This window comes from Leucoraja erinacea, chromosome 39 (genome assembly GCF_028641065.1).
Source record: "Leucoraja erinacea ecotype New England chromosome 39, Leri_hhj_1, whole genome shotgun sequence".
Classification (NCBI taxonomy): Eukaryota; Metazoa; Chordata; class Chondrichthyes; order Rajiformes; family Rajidae; genus Leucoraja; species Leucoraja erinaceus.
Window position 1 is genome coordinate 10298728 of NC_073415.1, and position 25511 is coordinate 10324238.

Genomic DNA, 25511 nt, shown 5'->3' on the forward strand with positions numbered 1-25511 from the left:
ACAAATACATCGATAGATGTTCCAGGACACATCATCAGTGATGTTACCTGGGGTCATTGGGTGTTTTGGGTCTTTCAACATCAGCCACCCTCACCCAGGTAACCCAGCCGTGGTTGATCAGACCACGACTTGTGTTCAGGTGGCATTTGCTCCTCCCCATGGATCTCCTCTCCTGATCCAGAGTCATCTCGAGGCCTTCTCCGCTGCCTCTGGTGGTGTTCTAGATGGCTCTTCTCTTCACCACTCTGTTGATGCCCAATGAACTCAAGAGCGATTGCCCTGCAAAACCTCTGCAGCCAACCAAAGTACAACGTAATCCATATGGGCAGCTTGCAACCTAACCATACGATACGAGGGGAGGGGAGGGAAGGGAGGAGAAAAGTGGGGAAGAATCAGGTCAGGCTGGAGTGCGATTTGAAGAACTAACCTTCAGAGCTAAAGGCAAGGATTCTGCCAACCATCACAGCCGACATGACTGAGATGAAGGATGGGAGGCAGAGGGAGGGAGAAACTAGAATAGAACGATTGGAAAATGCCCAATAAGTCGATTATCCTCCTCATGTACAATTTTGGCTCTGTTTAATGCCTGTGACTTCTGAGTGAACTTCCGAGAAGATTATTGCAATGACAGAACTCAATGGTACAAAGTGATGTAGTTTCACCCAACTGGTTACATCTCTGGCCATCCGAGAATTCATTTTGTCCAAGGACCGCAGTTACAAATCCTCACATGAAATGCTACACAGATGTCCCACAAGATGTTTGCATAGTGGACTTAACTGCTAGTCTAGAAAATTCACCACTGCTAGATATAGAAACATAGAAAATAGAAATTAGTGCAGGAGTAGGGCCATTCGGCCCTTCGAGCCTGCACCATTCACCATTCAATATGATCATGGCTGATCATCCAACTCAGTATCCTGTACCTGCCTTCTCTCCATACCCCCTGATCCCTTTAGCCACAAGGGCCACATCTAACTCCCTCTTAAATATAGCCAATGAACTGTGTGGCCTCAACTACATTCTGTGGCAGAGAATTCCACAGATTCACCACTCTCTGTGTGAAATTTTTTTTTCTCATCTTGGTCCCAAAGGATTTCCCCTTTATCCTTAAACTGTGACCCCCTTGTCCTGGACTTCCCCAACATCGGGAACAATCTTCCTGCATCTAGCCTGTCCAACCCCCTAAGAATTTTGTAAGTTTCTATAAGATCCCCCCTCAATCTTCTAAATTCTAGCGAGTACAAGCCGAGTCTATCCAGTCTTTCTTCATATGAAAGTCCTGACATCCCAGGACTTTCATATGAAGAAAGACTGGATAGACTCAATAGTGTGTGCCCTATGCAAACCCAACCATTAGGTTTATCATACAAGGGTTTAACACACATCAATTAAAGGCACAGAGTGCTGGAGTAACTCAATAGGTCAGGCAGCATCTCACAAAGAACGAGCTGCCCCAGGATGCAGTTGAGGCAGGGACTATCACAAAGTAAATGAAGCATTTAGACAGGTACATGGATAGGACAGGTTTAGAGGGATATGGGCCAAATGCAGGCTGGTGGGGTAAGAGAATATGGGACATGTTGGCCGGTGTGGGCAAGTTAGCAGAAGAACCTGTTTCCACGCTGTATAAATAGATTAGAGATACAGCGCGGAAACAGGCCCTTCGGCCCATCGAGTCCGCACTGACCAGCGATCCCCGCACATTAACAATGTCACAGTCTGCCCTCTCCTCATTCTCATCCACTTCACCTCCCGGTACTTTTCCACCGGTCCCTCCTTCTCCTCACCTGCCTGCCTGTCACTCCCCTCTCATCAGCCCAACTCTCCTCACCTGTTGCACTCAGTTGCCTCTGATCACCTATTAACCTGGTATATAGACTCTCCTCACCATTCACACAGTGCCAGATTGTTCTCAGCGTTCATGCAAGACTCTCCAGCGATTTCCCGACTGCCGACACGGATTCGAACCTGCCTGCCCCTGACCATTCCGTCCTTTCTTCTTCCCGGATATCACCTCAGCCTTCTGTCCCCGACCACGGCCTTCATCCCGTACCTCCTGGTTTCTGCCTGTCTCTCTCCTGGGCTGTTTGGTGTATCCCTGCAATGGCTCCTCGACTACCTGCCTGGCTTCAACTCTCCTCTCTTCTGTCTCTCGCTGGTTTGTTTGCATCGTGTGTTGGATCTCCTGGTTACCGGACCTTCCGCTACCCCGACTACGTCTCCTGCCTGCCCCTCTTCAGAACCCTCACTCAATCCTGAGCCTCTGTGTGAGTACGGTGTACCCATTCCTGTGTTACTACTCTGTGTTACAGTATCGGAATAAAGTTCATTACCAATTACACCTGCCTGATTCTGTGCTGCTATTGGGTCCAAACTATACCCGTTACAGTACAATGTCCTACACACACACACACAAGGGACACTTTACATTTATACCAGGCCAATTAACCTTCAAATCTGTAACCTTCAAAGCTGGAGTAACTCAGCGGGACAGGCAGCATCTTTGGAGAGAAGGAATGGGTGACGTTTTGGGTCGAGACCCTTCTACGCTTTCTTTAGACTTTTACTATGGACTGCAGGGATACAGTGTGGAAACAGGCCCTTCGACCCACCGAGTCCATACCGTACCAGCCATCGATCACCCCCTAGTGTACACTAACACTATCCTACACACACTCGGGACAATTTACAATTTTTACCGAAGCCAATTAACCTCAAAGCCTGTGCGTTTTTGGAGTGTGGGAGGAAACCGGAGCACCCGGAGAAAACCCACGGGGAGAAGGTACAAACTTGGTACAGACAGCACCCGTGGCCAGGATCGAACCTGGGTCTCTGGTGCTGCAAGGCAGCAACTATATCGCTGCACCCTTCAATGACTCTATGCATCTGTCACCAGTCAATGTTGGCTCCAATCCTCCCTATCGCTCCTCACAGAGGAAGCTTGTTGATTGACTAGTCCGGGTTCAGGCACTGTCGAGTCAAAGCTTCCTGCTCTTAACATTAACCAACTTATTTGGTGTGCTTCTTCTTGGCAATGCCAGTAGGAGCAGATGTTTTAATAAGGGCCTTGTTATTAGAATTGCTTCATGTTTATTCATGAAATTCTCCTTGCCAGACTCAAAGCATTGCCCAAACAGTCCATGTGGGTAGAATTCTCATCAAATGATAGAGGTGCAGGAGGTCGTTCTACCCGTCATGCATCTGCTATCTCTCCAAAGATGCTTTCCACTTGACCAGATGCTCCATGCCCATGGTGCGACAACCATCCTCTTTGCAACTGTGCATTCAATTCTCTTTGGAAATCTACTCTTAAACCCTTTACAATGAGCTGAGCCTTCCAGAAAGTACAAATCGCTCCCTGCAAAAATTATTTTTGCTAATTGTTAGTTTAGAAACATACATAGAAATTAGGTGCAGGAGTAGGCCATTCGGCCCTTCGAGCCTGCACCGCCATTCAATATGATCATGGCTGATCATCCAACTCAGTATCCCGTACCTGCCTTCTCTCCATACCCCCTGATCCCCTTAGCCACAAGGGCCACATCTAACTCCCTCTTAAATATAGCCAATGAACTGTGGCCTCAACTACCCTCTGTGGCAGAGAGTTCCAGAGATTCACCACTCTCTGTGTGAAAAAAGTTATTCTCATCTCGGTTTTAAAGGATTTTCCCCTTATCCTTAAGCCGTGACCCCTTGTCCTGGACTTCCCCAACATCGGGAACAATCTTCCTGCATCTAGCCTGTCCAACCCCTTAAGAATTTTGTAAGTTTCTATAAGATCCCCTCTCAATCTCCTAAATTCTAGCGAGTATTGTTGTAGAGCCGTGCAGCGTGGAAACAAGCCCAACTTGCCCACACCGGCCAACATGTCCCAGCTACACTCGTCCCACCTGCCATGTGGTGGGTGCATGGAACAAGCTGCCGGAGGAGGTAATTGAGGCTGGGACTATCCCAACGTTTAAGAATTTTGTAAGTTTCTATAAGATCCCCTCTCAATCTCCTAAGTTCTAGAGAGTATAAACCAAGTCTATCCAGTCTTTCTTCATAAGACAATCCTGACATCCCAGGAATCAGTTTAGTTTATGTTTGAGTTTAGTTTAGTTTATGTTTCAAGATGCTGCACGGAAACAGGCCCTTCGGCCCGGCAAGTCCGTGCCGACCAGCGATCGCCCCGTACACTAGCTCTCTCCACACCTACACACTAGGGGCAGTGTATAATTTTACCGAAGCCAATTAACCCACAAACACTGACAAAGGGGCAAGCTCACCTTTGTCGGCAGGACCTGTTTTTGTACTGCACGACTCCGTGACTAACTCAAACCAAGCATGAAAATGCAGGGAGAACATATATGGATTAATGGTTTAGGATCAATGAATGGGTCAAGTCAAGTCAAGTCATTTTTATTTCTATAGCACATTTAAAAAACAACTCTCGTTGGCCAAAGTGCTTTATATGGGTGGAGGTTGGTATGGAGAAGAAGTTTGGTCAGCAGAAGTGTACAAAATCATGAGAGGATTAGATCGGGTAGATGCACAGAGTCTCTTGCCCAGAGTAGGGAAATCGAAAACCAGAGGACATGGCTTTAAGGTGAGAGGGGAGAAAATTTTTAATAGGAACTTGAAGGTTAACTTTTGATTTGGGGGAGTCCAGATCCAGGGGCCACACACACACAGTTTAAGAATAAGGGGTAAGCCATTTAGAACGGAGGCGAGGAAACACTTTTTCTCACAGAGAGTTGTGAGTCTGTGGAATTCTCTGCCTCAGAGGGCGGTGGAGGCAGGTTCTCTGGATGCTTTCAAGAGAGAGCTAGATAGGGCTCTTAAAGATAGCGGAGTCAGGGGATATGGGGAGAAGGGGTATTGATTGGGAATGATCACCCATGATCATATTGAATGGCTGTGCTGGCTCGAGGGGCCAAATGGCCTACTCCTGCTCCTATTGTCTATTGTCTATTTTTCACGCAAAGGGTGGTGGGTGTGTGGAACGAGCTGCCGGAGGAGGTAGTTGAGGCTGGGACTATTGCAACGTTTAAGAAACAGTTAGACAGGTACATGGATAGGACAGGTTTGGAGAGATATGGGCCAAATGCAGGCAGGTGGGACTAGTGTAGCTGGGGCATGTTGGCTGGTATGGGTAAGTTGGGCCAAAGGGCCTGTTTCCATGCTATATCACTAACTAAACTAAACTAAACTAAACGAGACTCTATAACTCTATGAATCTAGAGAGGCCGTAAAGCTTGCTTCCCTCCTCTGCGATTTTCTGAACACATTTCGTTGGTGTTGGAGTAACATTAAGAGTTTACCTGAACAAAGAGTTGGACTGAGCTGCCAACTCTCCGCTCTCTGTCCGTTTGCCAGCAGCCAACTCCAGTGATTCCTGCCTCTTTAATCTTTGCCGGACTTTAATTTTGCTGAGGTTAATTGCACGGTGATTGCACAAGCTCATTTTCAAAATTTCATTTGTTGGCCATCTGCTACTGGTCTTGCAAAGAAAGAGGCACTTTCTAAAAACGCTGCAGTCCTTCTGATGATGGTGGTGTCGGAGGTGGCCCAGCAGTGGCCAGAGGTGGCCCAGCAGTGGCCCAGCAGTGGCCCAGAGGTGGCCCAGAGGTGGCCCAGCAGTGGCCCAGAGGTGGCCCAGAGGTGGCCCAGAGGTGGCCCAGAGGTGGCCCAGAGGTGGCCCAGAGGTGGCCCAGAGGTGGCCCAGAGGTGGCCCAGCAGGTGGCCCAGAGGTGGCCCAGAGGTGGCCCAGAGGTGGCCAGAGGTGGCCCAGCAGTGGCCCAGCAGTGGCCCAGAGGTGGCCCAGAGGTGGCCCAGAGGTGGCCCAGAGGTGGACCAGAGGTGGCCAGGGGATGCCCAGAGGTGGTCCAGCGGTGGCCCAGAGGTGGCCCAGAGTTGGCCCAGAAGTGGCCCGGCAGTGGCCCAGCAGTGGCCCAGAGGTGGCCCAGCAGTGGCCCAGCAGTGGCCCAGAGGTGGCCCAGCAGTGGCCCAGAGGTGGCCCAGAGGTGGCCCAGAGGTGGCCCAGAGGTGGCCCAGGTGGCCCAGAGGTGGCCCAGAGGTGGCCCAGCAGTGGCCCAGAGGTGGCCCAGAGGTGGCCCAGAGGTGGCCCAGCAGTGGCCAGAGGTGGCCCAGAGGTGGCCCAGCAGTGGCCCAGAGGTGGCCCAGCAGTGGCCCAGAGGTGGCCCAGTGGTCGCTGGTCACCGCAGATGGTCAAGTGAATTGTAGACAAAGTTGACAATATTTTAATCCGATAATTGTTTGTTTGATTGTGAACATGTTGTAAACAGGAAACATGTTCCCGATGTTGGGTGAGTCCAGAACCAGGGGCCACACACACACAGTTTAAGAATAAGGAGTAAGCCATTTAGAACAGAGATGAGGAAACACTTTTTCACACAGAGAGTGGTGAGTCTGTGGAATTCTCTGCCTCAGAGGGCGGTGGAGGCCGGTTCTCTGGATACTTTCAAGAGAGAGCTAGATAGGGGCTCTTAAAAATAGCGGAGTCAGGGGATATGGGGAGAAGGCAGGAACGGGGTACTGATTGGGGATGATCAGCCATGATCACATTGAATGGCGGTGCTGGCTCGAAGGGCCGAATGGCCTACTCCTGCACCTATTGTCTATTGTGTTCAAGAAGGAACTGCAGATGCTGGAAAATCGAATTTCTGGAGAAACTCAGCGGGTGCGGCAACATCTATGGAGTGAAGGAAATAGGCAACGTTTCGGGACGAAACGTTGCCTATTTCCTTCGCTCCATAGATGCTGCCGCACCTGCTGAGTTTCTCCAGCAATTTTGTCTACCTATTGTCTATTGTCTGCCAATGGCAGCCTTGATTTACTTGCTACTCTGTACTTGTGTTTGTTGATGAGACATATTTTTTATCATTAAAAAAATCGATGTGACATGTCTTGGGAAGGCCAAGCTGCTTCGAAGTTGGCTCCCAACACCGGCAACTATTTTCATTCTACCCGCAGAAGTAGATCAACAATCACACATTACAACCGCTCCACACTCCACAACCGATCGCGCTCCCCATAACATCTGCCACCCAAAACTAATTGAAAATCTATCTATCTATCTCCGCCTTGAGAATATCCACTTGCCTGCCTCTACGGCCTTCTGTGGCGGAGAACTCCACTGATTCACCACCCTCTGACTAAAGAAATTCCTCCTCATCTCCTTCCTAAAAGATGGGGATCTTGACTGCATGGTCAAGTTGTGTGGAAGAGCCTGTCTCCACGCTTCATATCTCCGTGACACTGTGGAAAGGATAAGTAAGTGGTGGCTATTGAGGGAGACACATACTTTCCCAATCACCCACACCGAGTGACTCCACAAAAATGGTGTTTTTTTTTTTAATATTTTATTTTATTAGAAGTAAGCACAGTCATATGGCACCAAAGTGCCTAATATATATTTTCATAATACATTTTATGTACAACTTCTTTTTTTTTTTTGTTACATTGAAAAAAGATGAGAATAAGAAAAATAAGTTAGATAGTAAAGGATAGAAAGATGTGAAATATATAGTGTGTGAAGAAAGAAAACGAGTAAATGAAGAAAGTTGAGAGAGAAAATAGTGAAAAGAAAAGGAGATCATTATTTATAGTCTTGACCAACCCTCGTCCAGTCCTGAAACAGTTATTTTTTACAATTGTGTTGCACCATATGATTCCAAAAAAACGACGAATGGAGACCAACTCGTTATGAATTGGTCTGGTTTATCCATTAGGAGGAATCGCATTTCCTCAAGATGAGAGGTGTCCAACATACTTGCAATCCACATTTTAAGCGCCAACAAAAATGGTGTTGACAAATATCACGCATCCGTGCAGTAATCGCTGGTTCTTGCTCTCTGAGTGGAGCTTGAAAACCTACTCTTTAGAGAGCAAAGTAGAACTGCCTGTCCTTAACGGTACATTATTGCCCGCTGCTCATTTTGTAAGACATCATCCCAGGCTTTCAGTTACAGAGAGATTATATTTCTTGGAGTGTCTTCCAAGGACGCGGGGAGCGGAGTGATCTCCACAGAACCACGAACTACAGTCGGTAAATAAGAGGGTTCAAAATAGTTTCGAGTGTCAAAGCTAATGACGCAGGTAGCAGGGATCTGCAAACTCAGACCGGACATTACTCTGTCAAGAGCCCTTTCTTTGAGTAGAGGTAATGCAAGGCTACAAACTGCCTTTACTGACATAACTCAAAACCAGATAAAACACTGAATAAATCTGAGAATACAAACCAGCACAGCATTTTACCTCAAATGCCAAGGATATTCGAGGGGAAAAAATAATTGACAGATCGAGAGGATTTTGTAGGATGATGGGCATTTTCTTTCCACTCTTTAAAGGGGGTGCAATGGTTAGTCACAGTGTCATTCTGCCACAGCTGTTCAGGCTGTGAGTCTCTCTCTATCAAGACCCTAATTGTCTCCACACTGGGTGGAAGAGTGATCAGATGGGGTCTGTTCCTTGGTGTTTGGAGTGAGAAAGGCTGGTCGCTGGTGTGAAGCAGCAATTAGTTCCGGCTGCTGCTGGTTTAACACAAGTGCGGAGAGACAAGACACAGCGGAGAAGAATTCAGTTCAGTTTAGTTTATTGTCATCAGGTCTTAAGTGATGGGAGCAGAATTAGCAGAAGTGTTGAGGGTTTAAGACTGTTAAGGGTTTGGACACGCTAGAGGCAGGAAACATGTTCCCGATGTTGGGAGAGTCCAGAACCAGGGGCCACACACAGTTTAAGAATGGGGCATCTTTGGCGGCAGGACCTGTTTTTGTGCTGCACGACTCTGTGACTGTGTAACTCAACTCAAAATGCAGGGAGAACATATATGTTTTGGGATCAATGCATGGGTGGAGGTTGGTATGGAGAAGAAGTTTGCTGAGCAGAAAGGTGTACAAAATCATGAGAGGAATAGATTGGGTAGATCTCTTGCCCAGAGTAGGGAAATCAAAAACCAGAGGACATAGCTTTAAGGTGAGAGGGGAGGAAATTTTTAATAGGAACCTGAAGGTTAACTTTTGATTTGCGGGAGTCCAGATCCAGGGGCCACACACACACAGTTTAAGAATAAGGAGTAAGCCATTTAGAACGGAGATGGGGAAACACTTTTTCTCACAGAGAGTGGTGAGTCTGTGGAATTCTCTGCCTCAGAGGGTGGTGGAGGCAGGTTCTCTGGATGCTTTAGAGAGAGAGCTAGATAGGGCTCTTAAAAATAGCGGAGTCAGGGGATATGGGGAGAAGGCAGGAACGGGGTACTGATTGGGGATGATCAGCCATGATCACATTGAATGGTGGTGCTGGCTCGAAGGGCCGAATGGCCTCTACTCCTGCACCTATTGTCTATTGTGTATTGTGGCTTTGTTGCATATTACCAACCAAAGCAACATAATGTTCTTTTGCTGAATCTGTCTGAAGAAGGGTCTCGACCCGAAACGTCACCCATTCCTTCTCCCTAGAGATGCTGCCTGTCCCGCTGAGTTGCACTCTCCCTGCGACCTCTGTAGGTCACCCATCAATTAGGCAGAGACAATTGACAAGTTCTGTAAATCACTAGAGATATGCGGCCTGTCCCACTGTACGAGCTTATTCAAGAGTTCTCCCGAGTCTCCCCTGATTCGAACTCGGAGATTTACGGTAATGGCCACTCGTAGGTACTCGGGGCTCTCGTGGACATTTTTCAACATGTTGAAAAATCTTCACCAGTCTTCCCGAGCTTACCGCGTTTCCCGAGTGCCTGCCGTTAGCGTTACGAGCCGCTAGGAGACGTCCCCGAGCTCCGACGTACCCGCTACGTTCATTCTCCGTGCTTACCACGAGTTTGATTTTTTTTTAAACTCGGGAGAGCTCTTGAATTACATCGTACAGTGGGACAGGGCCTATAGACACAAGCGTTTTGGACAACTGCCTCTAGCGTGTCCAAACCCTTAAAGCTGGAGTAGCTAGGTGCTGGCTTGAAGGGCCGAATGGCCTACCCCTGCACCTATTTTCATGTATAGAAACATAGAAACATAGAAATTAGGTGCAGGAGTAGGCCATTCGGCCCTTCGAGCCTGCACCGCCATTCAATATGATCATGGCTGATCATCCAACTCAGTATCCCGTACCTGCCTTCTCTCCATACCCCCTGATCCCCTTAGCCACAAGGCCCACATCTAACTCCCTCTTTAATATAGCCAATGAACTGGCCTCTACTACCCTCTGTGGCAGAGAGTTCCAGAGGTTCCCCACTCTCTGTGTGAAAAAAGTTCTTCTCGTCTCGGTTTTAAAGGATTTCCCCTTTATCCTTAAGCTGTGTGGCCCCTTGTCCTGGACTTCCCTAACATCGGGAACTATCTATGATATGTAGGCAAGGGTGGGGTTTGGATCACGTACAGGCAGAGGAGATTCTTTGAGCTCAATATCATCTTCATTGTGGGCCGAAGGGCCTTTAGAAATGCTGTTCCATTCTATTGAAGCAAAATTGGAACAAGCCTAATATTTCAGTCACCAGATGTCCAATCTGCTGAAGTGGCTCTTTAATGCAGATTTGATTTATTTCGGGAAATAGTATTTTGAGATAAGTTATACATGTGAGTTAAGACAAGTTGCCCTACATAATTCAATTACGTGACGCATGTTTCATTATGCACTGTACGATGGGAGTGAAGTATAAAACCCATAGGGAGATGTGATTGGCACCTCTAACGTGTATAGGACAACATGTTCGACCTCGCAATTCAGAGCTGCTGACTCACCTCCACCTCATTGGCGACACAGTGGTGCAGCGGTAGAGTTGCTGCCTTAGCCCCCTGTCCCACTTAGGAAACCTGAACGGAAACCTCTGGAGACTTTGCGCCCCACCCAAGGTTTCCGTGCGGTTCCCGGAGGTTTTTGTCAGTCTCCCTACCTGCTTCCACTACCTGCAACCTCCGGCAACCTCCGGGAACCGCACGGAAACCTCGGGTGGGGCGCAAAGTCTCCAGAGGTTTCCGTTTAGGTTTCCTAAGTGGGACAGGGGCATTACAGCGCTTGCAGCACCAGAGACCCGGGTTCGATCCCGACTACGGGTGCTGTCTGTACGGAGTTTGCACGTTCTCCCCGTGACCTGCGTGGGTTTTCTCCGAGATCTTCGGCTTTCTCCCACACTCTAAAGACGTGCAGGTTTGTAGGTTAATTGGCTTGGTGTAATTGTAAATTGTCCCTAGTGTGTGTGTAGGATAGTGTTAGTGTGCGGGGATCGCTGGTCGGCACGGACTCGGTGGGCTGAAGGGCCTGTTTCTGCGCTGTATCTCTAAACTAAACAACACCCAGACATCACCTACTCCTGAGAAATTGATCTATGCACACATCTGTGAAAATAATTTAAAAAATATAGACACAAAATGCTGGAGTAACTCAGCAGGACAGGCAGCATCTCTGGAGAGAAGGAATGGGTGACGTTTCGGGTCGAGACCCTTCTTCAGACATATAGAGTACACTGAAGACTTTGGACATTTTGCAATATTGCTTTGTATAAATGTATTGATTTTTTAAAATGCTTATGTTATGTATGAGTGCAGCATTTACAGGCCTGTTATGCTGCTACAAGTAGGAGTTTCATTGTTCTATTTTCAGTCCATAGGACAATTAAACACTTGACTCTTGGCGCTCTTGACTCAATGCATCTCTCGACAGTCACCATTTTGGGCTGATAGATGGCCCTTGCGATACGAGGTCTCTACTTTCCATCAAAGGTCAATGCTTCAGTGTGAAGAAGGGTCCCGACCTGTCACCCCTCAATGAGATGAGGTAGAATCAATGTTGATTTGGCCGGCACAGTGGCGCAGCGGTAGAGTTGCCGCCTTACAGCGAATGCAGCACCGGAGACCCGGGTTCGATCCCGACTACGGGCGCTGTCTGTACGGAGTTTGCACGTTCTCCCCGTGACCTGCGTGGGTTTTCTCCAGGAGCTCCGGTTTCATCCCACACTCCAAAGACGTACAGGTTTGTAGGTTCGTTGGCTTGGTAAAGATTGTAAATTGTTCGCAGAGTGTGTAGGATAGTGTTAGTGTGCGGGGATCGCTGGTCGGTGTGGACCCGGTGGGCTGAAGGGCCTGTTTCCGTGCTGTATCTCTAAACTAAACTAAACTAAAAGATGCCCACTTCTACTTTCTCAGCTCCATGTATTAAACCTCGATGATCCTTCAATAGTTGGGTCCTTGGATGGAGTGAAGGGGGGAGTTGAAGCAACTAGTGCAGCATTCCCTGCGGTTGCAAGGGAAAGTACCAGGGGAGGGGTGGTTTGGCAGGGAAGGGACGAATTGACCAGGGAGTTCTGGAGGGAGCGGTCTCTGCGGAAAGCCGAAAGGGGGGGAGATGGGACAATGTAGCCAGTCGTGGTATCCCTTTGGAGTTGGCGAAAATGTCGGAGGATTATCTGTTGTATTATCTTCAATATTAACATTATAATAAACATTCAATAATGTCGGCAACTCGTACTTAAATTCTGGAAAAACGCCCCAACATCAACGATAAATAGTTTTCAAGAAGGAACTGCAGATGCTGGAAAATCGAAGGTACACAAAAATGCTGGAGAAACTCAGCAGGTGCAGCAGCATCTATGGAGCGAAGGAAATAGGCAACGTTTCAGGCCGAAACCCTTCTTCAGACTGATGGGGGGGGGTTGGCGGAGGCGGGGAACTGTCCTAACTAATTGTTTCTTAAACGTTGGGATAGTCCCAGCCTCAACTACCTCCTCTGGCAGCTTGTTCCATACACCCACCACCCTTTGTGTGGAAAGGTTACCCCTCGGACTCCTATTAAATCTTTTCCTCTTCACCTCTTCACTCAGCGGGTGCAGCAGCATCTATGAAGTGAAGGAAATAGGCGACGTTTCGGGCCAAAACCCTTCTTCAGACCAATGATAAATATGTGGATTTCAAATATGTCCGAAATGTTACACCTGGAAGATATGAGATTCCTCCTAGCAGGCAAACCAGACCATTTCCAAAAGATTTGGTCTCCATTTATTGACTTACTTCAAGTATAAGGTGCATTGTATTCTGAAAATAAATGGTGTCAGGGCCTGGTGAGGGGGTGAGTGAAAATACAAAGTTGGTATATCCCTTTTATCTCGTTTTTAACTTTTCATATATATCTGTTTTCCTTTTCTCTTTTTCTTTGGCTTGCTTCTGAACTCTTTTTTGAGTTTTTCGCTTATAAGGGTCTCTCTGATTACTCTTACTAACTTACTAATGCACTTACATGCATTTACTAACCTATCTAACTCTCTTTACTTTTCTTCTTTTTAAAGTTTAAAATATGAAGTGGGACAGGAAATGTATGGTTATTTTTGGCTTGTAGAAACATAGAAACATAGAAATTAGGTGCAGGAGTAGAGGCCATTCAGCCCTTCGAGCCTGCACCATTCGCCATTCAATATGATCATTGCTGATCATCCAACTCGGTATCCCATCCCTGCCTTCTCTCCATACCCCCTGATCCCCTTAGCCACAAGGGCCACATCTAACTCCCTCTTAAATATAGCCAATGAACTGTGGCCTCAACTACCTTCTGTGGCAGAGAGTTCCAGAGATTCACCACTCTCTCTGTGAAAAAAGTTCTTCTCATCTCGATTTTAAAGGATTTTCCCCTTATCCTTAAGCCGTGACCCCTTGTCCTGGACTTCCCTAACATCGGGAACAATGTTCCTGCATCTAGCCTGTCCAACCACTTAAGAATTTTGTAAGTTTCTATAAGATCCCCTTTAAAGGATTTCCCCCTTATCCTTAAGCTGTGACCCCTTGTGCTGGATGTGACCCCTTGTCCTTATATCATTGGAATGTACACTACTTCTAATAAATAAAAAAAAAACGAATGTCGGCATGGAGCCGGTGGGCCGAAGGGCCTGTTTCCGCCCCTGAATCTCTAAGCTAAACTCAAATGGCTGGTGGGGCGGTGAAGTCGGGAAGGTGCTAATAATTCACAGCGGTGGGATTTTTGCTTTATTGCCGCAGGCTGAATAATTCATATATAAACATGTACATCACCAGGGCCCCTGTGTTGACAAGGCCGATAACGACAATGTCAGAAATCATGAAAAAGGACAATCCAGGCGTCTGTCCTGTTACACAGGAAGCGCGATAAACCTGGCTGTTTAAAAAAAAAAACAATTATCAAACTCTGACTGAGGAAACAGCGGAAGGGAAAGACATATGGGTTTTTATCTGGAATGGAGTTAAATGGCCTTTCAGTTCCCATGTGTTATCAGAAGCTTCCTAATGCCGCATGCTTCTCTCTCTGTGGCAGAACCTGTCACCTATGCACACATTGTGACTACAACAAATTCTCAGGCTCCACACCTCACCAGCACACAGATAAGGCAAATGTTCTGCTCTCTCTCTAAACTGTGCTGCAATTAACACAACTAACGGCCCTGTCCCACGGTGCGAGTTCATTCCAAGAACTCTCCCGAGTTTAAAAAAAAATCAAACTCGTGGTAAGCACGGAGAATGAACGTAGCGGGTACATCGGAGCTCGGGGACGTCTCTTAGCGGCTCGTAACGCTAACGGCAGGTACTCGGGAAGACTCGCTAACGGCAGGTAAGCACGGGAAGACTCGTGAAGATTTTTCAACATGTTGCAAAATGTCCACGAGAGCCCCGAGTACCGACGAGTGGCCATTACCGTAAATCTCCGAGTTCGAATCAGGGCAAACTCGGGAGAATTAGCTCTTGGAATGAACTCGTACAGTGGGACAGGGGTTTAAGGCCACTGGCAATTTTGTACAGGCGTTACGTCACAGGCCTTACAGCATTGGGCAGAACCACTGCCTCACAGCACCAGAGAACCGGGCTCGATTACGACCTCAAGCTTCGTCTGTCTGTGTGGTGTTTGCACGTTCTACCCGTGACCGCGTGGGTGCTCCAGCTTCCACGTCCCAAAGACGTGCGGGTTTGTAGGTTAATCGTCCCTCTGTAAATCGCCCCCTCGTGTGCAGGGAGTGGATGAGATAGTTGGATAATATGGAACTAGTGTGAGCGGGCGATCGCTGGTCGATGTGGACATGGTGGGGCCAAGATCCTGTTTCCATGCTGTATCTCACACCTAGACACATATGCTCACACACACACATATACAGGCACACACACTCACATACAGGCACACACACTCGCATATGCACACACACTCGCAAACATGCACACACACACACATACAGGCACACACACACACTCGCATACATGCACACACACTCACATACATGCACACACACACACACACATACATGCACACACACATGCACACACACTCGCATACACACACACACACACATGCACACACACACGCACACACATACACATGCATGCACACACACTCACATACATGCACACACACTCACATACATGCACACACACACACACACTCACATACATGCACACACACACGTACACATATGCTCACACACACACACACATACATGCACACACACTCGCATACAGGCACACACACTCACATACAATCACACAAACACATACATGCACACACATGCGCACACACAGGCACACACATACACAAACACACACATGCATGCATGCACATACATGCGCTCACATACATGCACAAACACACCCAAACATACACACGCATACAAGCACATACACATGCACGTGCGTACACACACACTCATTTCCATGCACAAACACACACACAGACACACACAGACTCACACACACACAGACACACAGACACACAGACACACACACACAGAATTTGTCATGACATATACAACATATTTATTTTCCTTCCTCAGCTGCTGCTGTGAGTTGTGATAAGGGAAAGGTGAAAACTGGTGAGATTGGATAATTACAGAGCGTTGACCTTTGCACAATTGGCCATGTGGGTAAATGAAGGACTGGTCTCCACCAAGGGATAGCTGTAAATGGGATTTCTCACCTGCCAATCTGTCAAAGGATGTGACCTGACCCATTCATGCTAGAGTCCCGTACAAGGCCACACTCCACGGGACTGACGCAAACTTTCGGAGGTGTTAAATGATAAGTGAGGCAAAACGAAGCCTGTAATAGAGCAGGCTTAATGAGCGCGTTCTGCGTTGTCCCGGGACCCGTACAGTCCATCCCCGTGGATTGCCACCTTGTCTTGGTGGAGAAGCTTGTGTGGTCCTGAGATCCTGAGAGCGATGCCGTCTGGAGCTGTCGATGCTCCTGGTAGGGCCACCCATGGCGGTAAGGTCGAGGGGGAGGTCTCTGACAAAGAGCCAATCCAACCAAGACCTCAACGGTGGAACAGGCGGAGGACGATGGCTGACCTTAGTGGAGGAACGTGTCACAACAGCTGGGAAGGCGGATGGATGAAGGCTGCAGCAGAAAAGGGTCTCCGGTCATCTTGGACTCCATGCCACTGGATCCTGACCCAGATCTGTCAAGGACCGTGTGGTGGCTGTCTGTGCACCAGTGTCCCCACGTTAAACAAAGTCACGCACAGGCTTCCTCCATGAGAGGACAGTCATACTCATTTCGAGTGACCGCTGATGATGATGATAGTGTATAATAAATAATAATACTTTAAAAACAAACATAGCTGCAACAAAGTGCTGTACATCACTAATCATTGACAAAAAAGTTAATACACACCAAAAATTAAAAAAAATAAATAAATAGTAGGAAAAGACATGTAAAATAAAGAAACATCAAAAACACCACAAACAGAAGCAAAGCCTCAGGCATGGTCAAAAGCCAGGGAGTACAAATGTGTTTTAACACTGGATTTGAAGATGGACAGTGAGGGGGCCTGTCTGATGTGCAACAGCAGGGTGTTCCAGAGTGCCGGAGCAGCAACAGAGAAGGCTCTATCCCCTCTGAGCCTCCGACTACACCTCGGTACCTCCAGGAGCAGCTGACCAGCTGTATGTATCACTAGGGTGTATTATCCATGAAGATTTGCTGTTGGGATCATTCCAGTTCAAAGCAACATGTAGGCTGTGTGGTCGTGAGGTCTCCAAAGAGTCGTAGCGGCTTTCTGGTTGCAGCTGAATTTTCAACATGTTGAAAATTCAGCGGGTGCCAGCAGTCGCCTGTAAAAGTCGCGTAAGTGGGACAGGCCCTTTAGCAATTTGTGATCCCAGCTACAAAGACAGATGTGTACAGCAATTCGTTCTTCCCCCGCACACACAATTAAAGCATGGAATAATCTCCACCCAACTATAGTTACCCAACCAGATGCAACTACATTTAAAGTAGCTCTTTCTTCCCAATAACCCTTTCTGGCGCAAGCCCTCCCTTCACCACCTCCAGTTTCAATTCCATTTGGAATATTTTGGAGGACCAAGAAACCAAGAACCAAGAACACCTTTGAAGATGTGCAGGAAGGAACAGCAGATGCTGGTTTACACCGAAGATAGACACAAAAAGCTGGAGTAACTCAGCGGGACAGGCAGCATCTCTGGAGAGAAGGAATGGGTGATGTTTTGGTTCGAGACTTTTGTCTGGAGATGTTTGGATCATGGATAGGTGACTTTTCGGGGTCGGATGAACTCGGGAAGGGTTTCGGCCCGAAACGTTGCCTATTTTCTTCGCTCCATAGATGCTGCTGCACCCGCTGAGTTTCTCCAGCATTTTTGTGTACCTTCGGGAATTAGGAGATGTTGCATGCCACCAGCCCATTGCTAAGCACGCAACTCAAGGGGAGATGGGTCTGTCTCCCAGACAAAGGGACACCAGCTCCTCCCAACCCAGTTCCCATCGGTAATTACCACCATCTTATTCAACTGCACTCTGCAAAAAAAAAAATCCTTCTGCACCTCCGTTGCTATGGTGCCTGCTAACGAATTCTAATTTATTCATTAATGTTCCCTCATCCACTGAACAGTCCACTACACACAGTGAAGTGCTCCAGTGCACAAAAAGGGATGCATCTGCATTTATTTGTTCAGTCGATTTAATTAACTGTGCCTGCACAAAAGTGAGGGCAGGAAGTTTATCGTCTACACGTCTCACTATTGCCAACGGCTCCTAATACTTTTCCTAAATCACTCAGAATTAAAATATGCCGTTGGAAGGCAAGATTTGCAGCTCACCCCCAAGTGGGATATGCGATCGTCTCATTCGCATTTAATTGCGGTATTAAGGAACAGTCCTGATGGCTGGTGATTGTCAGGTTCCTTGGGAAACGCACTTTGTGTTATTATTCTCAGCGTGTCTGAATGAAACCGTTTCCCCTCGTAGAGCGCGGAGCAAAATGAACTAATGACACGTTGGTGCTAGGATTCACCTATGCAGTCTTGACCCAAAATGCCACCCATTCCTTCTCTCCAGCGATGCTGCCTGTCCCGTTGTGTTACTCCAGCATTTTGTGCCTTTCTCCAGAGATGCTGCCTGACCCATTCCTTCCCTCTAGAGATGCTGCCTGTACTGTTGAGTTACTCCAGCACTGTGCCTTTCTCCAGAGATGCTGCCTGATCCATTCCTTCCCTCTAGAGATACTGCCTGTCCCGTTGTGTTACTCCAGCACTGTGCCTTTCTCCAGAGATGCTGCCCGACCCGTTCCTTCCCTCCACAGATGCTGCCTGTCCCGTTGAGTTACTCCAGCATTTTGTGCCTTTCTCCAGAGATGCTGCCTGATCCATTCCTTCCCTCTAGAGATACTGCCTGTCCCGTTGTGTTACTCCAGCATTTTGTGCCTTTCTCCAGAGATGCTGCCCGACCCGTTCCTTCCCTCCACAGATGCTGCCTGTCCCATTGAGTTACTCCATGCCAGTTCATTGGCTATATTTAAGAGGGAGTTAGATGTGGCTCTTGTGGCTAAAGAGATCAGGGGGTATGGAGAGAAGGCAGGTACGGGATACTGAGTTGGATGATCAGCCATGATCATATTGAATGGCGGTGCAGGCTCGAAGGCCCGAATGGCCTCTACTCCTGCACCTATTGTCTATGTTTCTATGTTTCCAGTATTTTGTGTCTTTCCCCAGAGATGCTGCCTGACCCATTCCTTCTCTCCAGAGATGCTGCCTGTCCCGCTGAGTTACTCCAGCACTTTGTGTCCATCTGCATTAGGGGGTCTTCTACCCCTGCCGATGGGCCCCTTCCTTTTTCCACCCTCTGTGCCGTTGCCTTCAAACGCTGTTTTCTTTGCGCCCTTGAATAATTCATCAGGACCTGGTGGGAGCTGCCTGCTTGCTGCCTTTCACGTAGGCACTGCTGATAACAGGAATGTTTGGAACTCAGAAAGCAGGAGCGATCTCCATATCTGTCCTGTAAAGCTTCTGAGATAAACCGCGCTTTCAGAAAACAATTACCTGCTTGTGACTTGGAAAGTCTGTCGCAAGGAGACATTTCGGTTTTATCTGAAATTAAGTTATTCAGCCCTTCCAACAAGAATATCCTTTAATCTCGCATTTTTTTGTTAATATTTTTCAAACAGCTTGATTCAATGGAAGGTTTCACTTACAGAAACCAGGAGTTGAGTGGATTTTATTTGCATTTCTGTCCCCCCCCCCCCCCCCCCCGTGTTTCCCCCACCCCCCCCCCCCCCCCCCACCCCACCCCCACCATGCTGTTGCATTTGTCTGAACCTCTGCTGAAGTGGCTCTGGGTGGTTTTGTAACACAAGTCTCTCAACGTCTCTCTGTTTCACCCAGAGAGTTGTGACTTTGTGGAATTCCACTTTGTGGAATGTATAAGTGTCCCTGGGAACAGACTGTAACACACAGAGTCCTGTGTGACACAGCTGTTCATGATGAGCCTCTACAAAGTTCACCACATCCCATCCCAGAACCTTTTGGTAAAAGCAGATGGGTTTATAGTCAGAGAGTGATACAGTGGGGAAACTTGCCCACTTTGACCCAACTTGCCCAGTCCGGCCAACATGTCCCACTTGCCAGCATTTGGCCCATATCCCTCCAATCCTGTCCTATCCATGTACCTGCCACAGTCTTAGAATAAAGGGGAGGCCATTTAAAACTGAGGTGAGAAAAGACATTTTCACCCAGGGAGTTGTGAATTTGTGGAATTCCCTGCCACAGAGGGCAGTGGAGGCCAAGTCACTGGATGGGTTTAAGAGAGAGTTAGATAGAGCTCTAGGGGCTAGTGGAATCAAGGGATATGGGGAGAAGGCAGGCACGGGTTATTGATAGGGGACGATCAGCCATGATCACAATGAATGGCGGTGCTGGCTCGAAGGGCCGAATGGCCTCCTCCTGCACCTATTGTCTATGTTTCTATGTTTCTGTGAGTCGCATCAAGTTTGGAGGATATACGCATCTGAAGAAGGGTCTCGACCCGAAACGTCACCCATTCCTTCTCTCCAGAGATGCTGCCTGCCCCGCTGAGATACTCCAGCATTTTGAGTTTTTCTCTTCTCGGTCCTAAAATATTTTCCCCTTATCCTTAAACTGTGTGACCCCTTGTTCTGGACTTCCCCAACATCGGGAACAATCTTCCTGCAACTAGCCTGCCCAACCCCTTAAGAATTTTGTGTCTCGACCCAAAACATCACCCATCCCTTCTCTCCAGAGATGCTGCCTGTCCTGCTGAGTTACTCCAGCTTTTTATGTCTATTTAGAACAAGTGTCCATGGGTACTCAATGGTGGGTTGCATCTTTCAAATCAAGACCTAGGCTGCATGCTCTGTGCTGAGATACTCAATATGGAGTATTGAGCCAAAGACATCTGGATCTTCTGGACTGCCAGAGCTTGTTCCTATTCCAATTTGTCTTGATGCCTAATCACATATAGTACCTGGCATTCTTCACAATGTGCTAATGATGATCAGCTTGGATAAGGACCATGGGTTACCTGCCGAGACTCAGCACCCAGCAGGTGTGGAGTGGTGTTGGTCAAAGCCAGTTCTAAGTAGACATGTCTATTACCCTTGCGTGAGCGAGAGTCTGGCCAGGTTATTGTCTTTGCTGGTCGCTCCTTGACGTAGGAGCAGAGAGCGTGGACAGGGAGAAATAAAGAGCTAACGCTGCTCCTGAGCGATGAACAATCAGGTGTATTGGTGGCAGATGGCAGATGGTGAACCGCTGCCAACATCACTTCCACATCCTTACTGAACACTTCTGTCACAAGTACTTGGACGATGCAGCCCCTAGACCTTGGCGGTGAGAGAATTTCTTCTGCATTTAGTTTAGTTTTAGAGATACAGCGTGGAAACAGGCCCTTTGGCCCACCGTGTTTGCACCGACCAGCGATCCCTGCACACTAAAGGGCCTGTCCCACGGGCATGCGACCTGCATGCGGCAAGCGCGACCAAACCAGAAGCGGGAGCCGCGCGGAGGTCGCGCGGAGGTCGAGTGAGTGACACGGCGTCGAGGCAGCTGCGAGCCGGCAGGCCGTTGCCGCGCGGAATTTCTGTACACGGTCAGTTTTTCGGTGTCGGGACCAGCTCCGCACAACTCCATACGGCTCCGGCGATCGAAGTGGGACCGGCCCCGCGAGGCCGTAAGGCTCAAGCGACCACGTTAGGCCGCGCTTGCCGCATGCAGGCGCATGCTGGTGGGACTGGGCCTTTAGATCACGCTTGCCGCATGCAGGTCGCATGCCCGTGGTGGTACAGGCCCTTTACACTATCCTACACACACACACACTAGGGACAATTCTACATTTACACCAAACCAATTCACCTACAAACCTGCACTACAGTGTTGCCCTTATGTATTTACTATCTACAGCATCCTTGCTACTGGTTACATCCTGCTCCTGTCTGACAAAATGTCTCAATCAATAATCATTCTTGAGCCTTTATTGGGCTGCCAGTTGCTGGGATGCAGCGGTAGGGGAAATATTAACCTATCCTTCTAGTGCATTAAGTTTGTGAGTCTGGCAGCACAGAAACTGGCCTTTGTGTCATAAGATCATAGGTTCATGAGTTCGAGGAGCACTCCCTATGCATGTTTGGATATGGCCCAAACGTGGATCAAATGGAACCAGCCTAGATGGGGCATTTTGATCAACATGGACAAATTGGACCGAATGGCCTGTTTCCGTGCTGGGTCATAAGGTCACAAGGGATAGGAGAAGAATTTGGCCATTCAGCCCATCAAGTCTACTCCGCCATTCAATCATGGCTAATCTATCTCTCCCTCCTTACCCCATTCTCCTGCCTTCTCCCCATAACCCCTGACACCCATACTAATCAAGTAGCTATCTATCTCTGCCTTCAAAATATCCACTGACTTGTGGCCTCCACAGCCCCCTGTGGCAAAGAATTCCACAGATTCACCACCTTGACTACAGTAATGCCTCCTCATCTCCTTCCTAATGGAACGTCCTTTAATTCTGAGGCTGTGACCTCTGGTCCTTGACTCTCCCACTAATGGAAACATCCTCTCCACATCCACTCTGTCCAAGCCTTACATATAATGAAGTCCTTGCTGTTAAGTAGAGAACGCCAGGATTTTGACCCAAACAGAATATTTTATTTTCTAAAGTTTCACTTTCCATGACTTCTGTCAAATTATTCAATGTCAGAGGGTGAAGATAAATTTGATGAAATTATTTCTAGAGGTCCCTGGAGCAGATGGAACCCAAGCATTCACAAGCTGTAAAGATCACTCTGGTAGCTGAACAACTGAGGTATTATCTTCAATTTTCATCATCTACACTTTAGTGGGGGTGAGAGATTGCAACCTTCACGTGGTCCGCCCTGTTTTGACGAATGACAAGTTTTGACAGACGTCTGTGGAATTCTCTGCCTCAGAGGGCGGTGGAGGCAGGTTCTCTGGATGTTTCAAGAGAGAGCTAGATGGGGCTCTTAGGGCTAAAGGAAACAAGGGATTTAGTGTTTAGAGATACAGCACGGAAACAGGCCCTTCGGCCCACCGCGTCCGTGCCGACCAGCGATCCCAACATATTAACACTATCCTGCACCCACTAGGGATAATTTTTACATTTACCAAGCCAATTAACCTATAAACCTGTACGTCTAGAGGCAGGAAACATGTTCCCGATGTTGGGGGAGTCCAGAACCAGGGGCCACACACACACAGTTTAAGAATAAGGGGTAAGCCATTTAGAACGGAGACGAGGAAACACTTTTTCCTCACAGAGAGTGGTGAGTTTGTGGAATTCTCTGCCTCAGAGGGCGGTGGAGGCCGGTTCTCTGGATAATTTCAAAAGAGAGCTAGATAGGGCTCTTAAAAATAGTGGAGTCAGGGGATGTGGGGAGAAGGCAGGAACGGGGAACTGATTGGGGATGATCAGCCATGATCACATTGAATGGCGATGTTGGCTCGAAGGGCCGAATGGCCTATTCCTGCACCTATTGTCTATTGTCTATTGAATGCGTGCACAATCAAATAAGATCAAATAGAACAAGTTGTCCTACAACTTTAGGCTTGCACACCACACACAAGAAGAAGAGATCTACACACTGGTCTAGATGGCACTGAAGACAGGTGACTGTGTGATGGTCACAGAAGTGGAGAAAACTCACACAGGTCACGGGGAGAACGCACAAACTCCCTACAGACAGCACCCGTAGTCAGGATCGAACCCGGGCCTCTGGTGCTGTGAGGCAGCAACTCTACCGCTGCGCCACCAAGGTATTTCTCAGGCGAATTCTTAGGGTAAATGGTCAACCACTTATAATAGATAATCAATGCGATTGGCCATTCGGCCCTTCGAGCCAGCACCGCCATTCAATACGATCATGGCTGATCATCCACAATCAGTAATGACACACAAGGGAGGCCATTTGGCCCATCAGATCCAGTGAAGGAATCCTATCCATCCCACCCTCCACTCCTTATTTCCCTGTGTCTATGCAACTTATTTTCTCACGCACACATGCCCATTAACTCGTGTTTTGTCGTTTTGACATTAAGTCGCGTTTTGCATTGTAAGATGGCGGCCGTTACGCTCCGTTACATACTACACTTCAATTACGCATGAGTGGAGTTTCTTGCTCCGCTCTGTGATCTTTGACCCTGACTACGGGCGCTGTCTGTTCAGAGTTTGCACGTTCTCCCCGTGACCGCGTGGGTTTTCTCCAGGTGCTCCGGTTTCCTCCCACATCTCAAGGACGTGCAGGTTTGTTGGTTAATAGGCTTCTGTAAATTGTCTCAACTGCGTAGGACTGGTGATCGCTGGGCGGCACTGACTCGATGGGTCGATGGACCTCTTTCCACGCTGTATCTCTAAAATCTACACTAATTACCCAGTTTAAGATCTTGGGCCAGAAGAAGCAAAAACTCAGAAGGAGGGTCCCGTCCTGAAACATTGTTTGTCCAAACCTTCCACAGATGCTGCCTGACCTGTTGAGTTCCTCCAACACTTTGTTCATGCGCTCAAGATTTCAGCATCTGCGTTCTCTTGCGTCTCTGAAACGCAAACTCTGCCGGGAACTTTAAGAATTTCGTAATGCTCAAATGATGTCACGTCTTATCTCGCTAAACTTCGCAGAAGACAATCCAATCCCACTCAACCTCTCCTCTTGAGACAGTCCTAGATTCACTTACACTCCTCGAAGGCACAAACGTTCCTCTGAAGGTCAACATTTATTGGCTGTTCACAGCTTTCAAACAGTTCTTATATTCTTCCTTCCTTCGTAGATTATTTCACATCTGTCCCGAAGATAGACACAAAAAGCTGGAGTAACTCAGCGGGACAGGCAGCACCTCTGGAGAGAAGGAATGGGTGACGTTTCGGGTCCAAACTTGACCATAGCCTTTGGCCCTTCTTCACAAGCCCTTTTCCACGTCAGCTCCACATTGCTCACCCTCACTCCCACAGCCCTATTCAGTTCAGTTTAGTTTATTGTCACATGTACCGAGGTACAGTGAAAAGCTTTTGTTGCGCGCTAACCAGTCAGCAGAAAGACAATACATGATTACAATCGAGCTGTTTGCAGTGTACAGATACATGATAAGGGAATAATGTTTAGTGCAAGGTAAAGCCAGCAAAGTCAGATCAAGGATAGTCCGAGGGTCACCAATGAGGTAGATAGTAGTTCAGCACTGCTCTCTGGTTGTGGTAGGATGGTTCAGTTGTCTGAGAGTTCTGTGGAATTCTCTGCCAGGGAAGGCAGTGGAGGCCAATTCACTGGACGTTCTCAAGAGAGAGTTAGATAGAGGCTCTTGGGGCTAACGGAATCAAGGGGTGTGGGGAGAAAGCAGGAACGGGGTACTGATTTTGGATGATCAGCCATGATCATATTGAATGGCGGTGCTGGCTCAAAGGGCCGAATGGCCTCTACACCTGCACCTATTTTCTATGTTTCTATGAGAACAGCTGGGAAGAAACTGTCCCTGAATCTGGAGGTGTGTGCGTTTTCACACTTCTGTACCTTTTGCCTGAGGGGAGAGAGGAGAGGAGGGAGTGGTCGGGGTGCGACTGGTCATTGATTATGCTGCTGGCCTTGCGCTGCTCTTCAATACAACATCCAGCCACACTGCACTGCACTGTCAGCTCATCCTCTCAGTCAACCCGGCTACTTTCTTTGACTCTAATATGATTTCGCACCTTTCGAATTGTTTCCCATTTGTGGCGTTCTTTAATTTGCTGACATTAATTTGCAGCTAGTGTAGCAAGGTG